Here is a 7,295-nt window from a genome sequence, read left to right as displayed (position 1 = left end):
GTACTGTGTGTGATCTGTGTGTGTGTGTGCTCACTGTGCATGAGAGGGTCCACAGGGGATGGCAATATAACACTTGAGTACATATGTTCTATTTCCTAATGAGCTAATAAGGCATTATAACACTTTGCTTAATAACGCATTATGCTGCCTGCTCAGAATGCTTTACAAATGTGGATTTCTTTCTGAGCAGTTATAAGCACATATCATTATTATTAAGTCCCTCCAGGATTTTGCGAGTGCGATCGCAACATATTTAGCTAAACCAACAATTCACTGCATATGATGTGAGGGCTTAACACTTTGACCAATCACCACATGATTACCCCCCAATAAAACAGTCAAATCACCGCAATATTACCGAATCTGTACGACCACCACACTACAAAAAGAGGGCTTGCAATTTTAAACTGGGGGTCTGGGGAGGACTTTTTGTGGACATTTCAAGCCATTTCCTGTATTTCTACACAATCCTCCAATATGTCTATTTAGAATCATTAAAAGTAAGCAAAGAATGCCAACAGTCGTCAAGCTAGGTAAGAAATAATTATTAAATATATTTAAGTGATTGATAAGACTGAACTAGATCAATGATAATTCAATAGTCAACATTGTGTGGCACCTTTAACCGATAGCCTAACAAATGAACATCTCTTCAAATAAATACAGACTTTTGATTGTCTTTATTAAGACATCCTCTATGTCAGATTTCAGCCACACCGCCCAGCCAGCCAGAGCCGCCTGCACGCCCGACCCCCACCAGTCTAATACATAACTGAACTCGCCCAACAGATTTTCCTCCCCACTTTCCCAAGGGAAAGGTTTGGAAACGACATTTTAAAAATAACCAAAAAAAACACATACACCTCAAATATACATTAACTGTTAAGGTTTTCGTCGGGTGAAGGAGGACCAAAATGCAGCGTGGTAATTTTGATTCATGTTTAATGAATAAGAACACAAACAATACAAAAACATACCGCAAAAACCGAAACAGCCTAGACTGGTGCAAACTAACACAGAGACAGGAACAATCACCCACGAAACACTCAAAGAATATGGCTGTAATATAGATTACTTGTTGGATTATTACTGCATTGTCGGAACTAGAAGCACAAGCATTTCGCTACACTCGCATTAACATCTGCTAACCATGTGTATGTGACAAATAAAATTTGATTTGATTTGATTTGATGTTCATATCATAGGCCTAATAGTACTGCAGAGCTCTATTTACTTGCACACAATATAGCTGGATTGCCCTGTCCTGCCACAAGGAATCGCCCTGCAGCGCCCCAACCAACACACCACACTCTTCTTTAGGATCTTAGTGAAACATTTATTATTAGTTTTGGGTTGTGTTAGGCCAAGGCCAGAGTAACAACTCACAGAACGGCAGACCCTCAGAGCCAGGACTGAATAGCCCAGCAGTTAAGGACTGCCTAAATAGATATCTCCCCTGATGTGAGCATGTTTTCATTACAGACTCCTTTAGTCATTCTATTCCATATAAGGCATCCAGACATTATGAAAGTTGCACAGTTTGCCTTTAATCTGGTAATAAATCAAATCTAGTGACACATAACTTGACATTTCTGTCATCCATTGTGACATTGTGGGAGGACAACCAACTTTCCAATTAATGGCAATGCATTTCTTAGCCGCTATAAATGCTAGGTTACACAGTTTCTTCTGATAAGTCTCCAGTATCAACATTTCCAAGCAAACAAAAACAAGGAGAAGGTAGAATCTGTAGACATGCTGAGATAAAAAAAAGAACATACTCTTTGCCAGAATTCAGCCAGCATTCACAAGAGCATAACATATTGAAATATGTCCCCTTTTGTGTTTTACACCTCCAGCAGAGGAATTACATTTCTGTGTGCATGATATTCAGTTTCACTGGCATATAGTACATTTCATGATGGGTCTTAAACTGCAGTAATTTACGTCTGAGACTATATGAGCATGACTGGACATTCAAACGTATCTGCATCCTGTAACAATCTTAGGTGTAGTGGGTGCGGAGTCAGGTGCAGGAGGCAGAAACTTCTGAATAGCTCTTTATTCAGACACGGGCAAAATCGTATATACAACGAAACTGAGCGTCATAAAACAAGTGCCCAAAACAGGAACCAAACCGAGATCGCACTACCACACATACAAAGTGGGAATAAATCAAATCAAATCAAATCCAATTTTATTTGTCACATACACATGGTTAGCAGATGTTAATGCGAGTGTAGCGAAATGCTTGTGCTTCTAGTTCCGACAATGCAGTAATAACCAACAAGTAATCTAACTAACAATTCCAAAACTACTGTCTTATACACAGTGTAAGGGGATAAAGAATATGTACATAAGGATATATGAATGAGTGATGGTACAGAGCAGCATAGGCAAGATGCAGTAGATGATATCGAGTACAGTATATACATATGAGATGAGTATGTAAACAAAGTGGCATAGTTAAAGTGGCTAGTGATACATGTATTACATAAGGATGCAGTCGATGATATAGAGTACAGTATATACGTATGCATATGAGATGAATAATGTAGGGTAAGTAACATTATATAAGGTAGCATTGTTTAAAGTGGCTAGTGATATATTTACATCATTTCCCATCAATTCCCATGGGATTATAATCAAGCCAAACTAAAAGTCTAATAAACAAGAAACACGTGAAACAAATCAGACCAAACCAACAGAAAAGGGAAAAAGGGATCGGTGGCAGCTAGTAGGACGGTGACGACAACCGCCGAGCACCACCCGAACAGGGAGGGGAGCCACCTTCGGTAGGAGTCGTGACACATCCATTCATCATTATCAATAGCTTCTACCAGGTCTTCCTCACATTTTTGTCTGTAACTCAACTTTGGAGATTTGTCCAACTGCCTTAAAATACTTTCAATCTTTGAAGCATCTGGCTTGTCCAGCTGCACAGAGATAATAAAGTGTTCTATCTACAAAAAGTCACCTCAGCTCCATCACAGACTGGTTTTCCCTGGATGCCTGACCCCCCTCTCACCATCGGACACTCCTAAGATGAGCCTGACAAAGAATTACCTTGGTATAAGGTAAGCTGCTGTCCTGTAGTTACTGTAGGTCTACTGTACCCATCAACTCAAGATGGAACTTTTGTATCATTCACTGATATTGATAATACACTGCATAATTCACCTGAGCTCCGTAGACAGGTCTTCCCTGGCTATCTGACCCTGCTGGGACACCTGTCACTGTCTGACCCTGCTAAGACATGATGAGCATAGTGTTGTTGTACTGACTGTGCACCATGACAGTGAAGCCTGTAGAGCTGTTAATACCGTGTCAGTGTGAAAAGTAGGGAGTTAGCTGGGGAAACTGATAGATCAATAACGTTACATTGCTATACCGACTAATAAAAGCTCACATTGCACGGAAGAAACATCAGAATATTGGTCATCAATCATTTGGCCGCTGGTTTCATTGTTAGATTCAGGTCTAGTGTGATTGAGGCAAAATGAATAGCTAAGGTTTTTGGCCATACAGCGGTCTCTCTAATGGTACATGGCAAACTGGCAAAAGCTAGCCAAGTTCATTTACTTCTGTTGAAATGGGACAAGACAAAGGCTACAAAACATTTCCACACAAACAGCTGTTAGATAGTAGTAATAGCCACCTCATATCGCTATCTGACAGATAGCTAGAGGCTAAAGCTGAACTGACTGTGGTAAGACAAATTTCAGTTAAAAAAAAAGGCTACACAGGCTCAAGGTGAACCTGGGAGGGGAGTCTTCCGATTTAAAATACTGTAGTCCCAAAAACCTTTCTGCCGCAGCCACAATCATTTTGCCACCTCAATCTTCTTCACCCTTACAGGGCACTCCAGGAACTCAGGATCATGATCCCCATCACAATTACAATACTGTCGTCCTTCTACACAGCATTCTTCAGTGTACTCTGTCCATCTGCACACACTTGAAACATGGCCAAATCCTTTACAATTCTTACACTGTAGTGCTTTGGGGACGAAAGCTCTTACAGCGTATCGTACATAACTAAACTTCACATGCTAGGTATTTGCTCTTTATCAAAAAACAAATGCATCCCAACAAGAAGCTATTCATTATCATTCATACACGTATCCTCCACTCCAATTTTAGACCATTTCCTTTTTGTTCCAGTATTCGATACTACTGTTGTCCATTCAGAACATTCATCTTCACCAATTTTGCTCGATGCGCTCCTTGATTCAAACTCAGCATCCACTTACATCATTTTCTCCACCTACCCGGTCCAGCCAGCCTTTGCCTTTCACACAGCCTGTCTGCCCGCTCTGTGGTGTCCGCATGGTCCTAAATCCAGCCAGTTGAACACTCCAAACAGCCTAACCGACAACTCTGAGGCGTCCGCATGGTCCTAAAGCACACCCTTGCCGCAAAAGTGCATTTTCAGAATGTGAGTGCGACATACCCCCCCGTCCGTCCGTAGTGAAAGTTGCGCCCCTGCTTTTATGTCATAAAATGGTTCAATCAAGCCAGGCGCCATCAGCGAGTTACGTGACAAATCTTATAAAAATGAATTATTACCTTGCGCAACTATCACAGAAAATACGGCACAATACAGGAAGGACTGATTGTGCATTATATTTGCAATAATTTGAAGAACTTACATTTTCTCCTGATTTCAGCCTGCACTCTCCACCATGAAAAAAATCTACCTTGGCTACCCGGACGATTTGCATTGTGTCGTCCGTCCCCCCAACCCCTCTTTAATGCTGCTGCTACTCTCTGTTGATCATATATGTATAGTCACTTTAACTATACGTTTATAGGGCATTGAGCCAGTAACCGAAAGGTTGCTAGATCAAATCCCAGAGCTGAGAAGGTAAAAATCTGTCTTTCTGCCCCTGAACAAGGCAGTTAACCCACTGTTCCTAGGCCGCCATTGTAAATAAGAATTTGTTTTTAACTGACTGGCATAGTTAAATAAAGGTTAAAAAAAAAATGTTTACATACTACCTCAATTAGCCCGACTGACTGGTGCCCCACGCACATTGGTTACCTGGACTATCTGCATTGTGTCCCACCAACCCCTCTCTGTTTATCATATATACATGCATAGTCACTTTAACCATACCTACAAGTACATACTACCTCAATTAGCCCGGCTAACCGCGTTACTGTTATAACCTCGCTACTGTATATATAGCCTTGCCACTGCTATTTTTCACTGTCTTTTTACGGTTGTTTTTTAATTTCTTTAATTATCTATTGTTCATCTAATACCTATTGTTCACTTACAAATTGCACTGTTGGTTAGGTCCTGTAAGTAAGCATTTCACTGTCAGGTCTACACCTGTTGTATTCAGCGCACGTGACAAATAAACTTTGATTTGATGATCCACTCTCTAAGAGAAACAACAGTTATTGAACACACAAAGTGTAAACACACTGTGCCAAACGTAATTCCACATACTATCAGGTCTAATATAATCTTTCAATTACTTCAGCAACTTAAGATAATATCTGAGAACCATTAGACTGGCTTAGAGCAGTCCCCCTGTAGAGACTCCTGGGTGATTCCACCTCGACTCCAACTCTCTCAGGTAGGAGGGATTTGACCTCAAAGCTTAAGCCAAAGCAGCACAGCCATCCTTTGTGACTCCATAGGCTGACAGCCTACAAAGAGAGACAAACAAAACAGCTATTTATCTAGCCTAACTCACACATAGCACAAAGCTGTTCCTGCCACAATTAGGTTTGGGGTTCATTTTCGGGTTAGGTTCAGGGAAAGCATGGCCGGCTCCAGGCATATGTGAAATTAATCTGCACAGTTATCTAAACTTGTAGTAATCATGGCTGAATACTGACCGGGCATGCAGGGCACATGCCGAAGGGCCCTGAACTCCACGGCCCTCCCATTGATTTTGTTAGTCACTCTCACTCAGATATCATTAACATGGCATAAGTCATTGCAAAATGTGTAGAATTGCAGGAAATCAGCTTTAAAAAAGCAAAATAATCTCTCCACCCCCATGGCAAAATGAGTAGATTTGAATGAAATGTGTTATAAGATTGCTAAATGTTCTCTCTGCCCCATGGAAAAATGTGTAGAATTGCAGGAAGTAGAAAAAAAATCTCTCCACGGGGCATTTTTATGTCTTTGCGTTTTGAAGGTAGTGGAAGGTAATTTCTAGAGCCAACACAGAAGTGTGGCCAGATCTGCACAATAACCCTTCATCAGACCACACTGACCTAGGCTGCCGTAGGACGGCAGTTAAAAGAAGCACCTGATAACTCAAGATCATCCAGATAGTTCACACACACAATGGTAATAGCGTTTCCAATAACCCTTTTAATTTGATATCAGTGTTCTGGACATTTAATTTACTTTAAAGCCTATGTGAAATAGTAGATTATGTATCTTCTTTAGAACAAGTTTGATTACCAAAATAGCAAAGAGCGAGAACAAAAGCCTGCACACACACGCAGTAGCCCTCTGGGACAAGAGTTAGAGAACCATGCAGTAAACGGTTTTGAGAAAAATTATACACGCTACTCTTTTGCCCTCTAGTGGTTTATCCTAAAATCCCTCTGAGAAAATAATTTCTTCAACAGAATTCTCAAGGCTGTTTCTTTTATCGCCAGTGATAGTAGATAACAATATTTTGTAATATCATCAATTAATCCCACATACCATCAATCTCACGTATGAACCCTGGGTTGTTTTCAGTAGGGTAAACTATATCAAAATGAAAAAAAATGAAAAAACACTTAGGACTTACTTATTGGACAAATTTAGGTAGTACCTCCGGGTTCAAAAGGTTTTTTCCCTACTGAACACCACCGTGCTCATTGGGTAGCTCTAAAGATTGCCAGACAACCATTAGATATCAACAGAATACACAGTCATACACCTCTAGGTAGTAAAAGTGATCTATAGACAGAATCCGTCTGGAGTTGACTGATCTACACTCCTAGAAACAAAGCTCTAGATTTGTTCTTAAATGGGTATTTTGTACCTTTTTAGTTATAGGTACATACTTGTACTCCAGTTCATACCTCAGATAGTAACTTTCTTACATCAAATGCATTTGGAATGTCACGCCCTGACCTGAGATATCTCTGTTTTCTTTATATTTTGGTTAGGTCGGGGTGTGACTAGGGTGGGTACGCTAGTTTTGTATTGTCTAGGGTTTTTGTATTGTCTAGGAGTTTTTGTAATTCTATGTTGGCCTGATATGGTTCACAATCAGAGACAGCTGTTTATCGTTGTCTCTGATTGGGGATCATATTTAGGTAGCCATTTCCTTT

This window comes from Oncorhynchus kisutch, linkage group LG12, assembly GCF_002021735.2.
Source record: "Oncorhynchus kisutch isolate 150728-3 linkage group LG12, Okis_V2, whole genome shotgun sequence".
Taxonomy (NCBI): domain Eukaryota; kingdom Metazoa; phylum Chordata; class Actinopteri; order Salmoniformes; family Salmonidae; genus Oncorhynchus; species Oncorhynchus kisutch.
The sequence above is the reverse complement of the archived record's forward strand: the minus strand, read 5'-3'. Positions refer to the sequence as shown.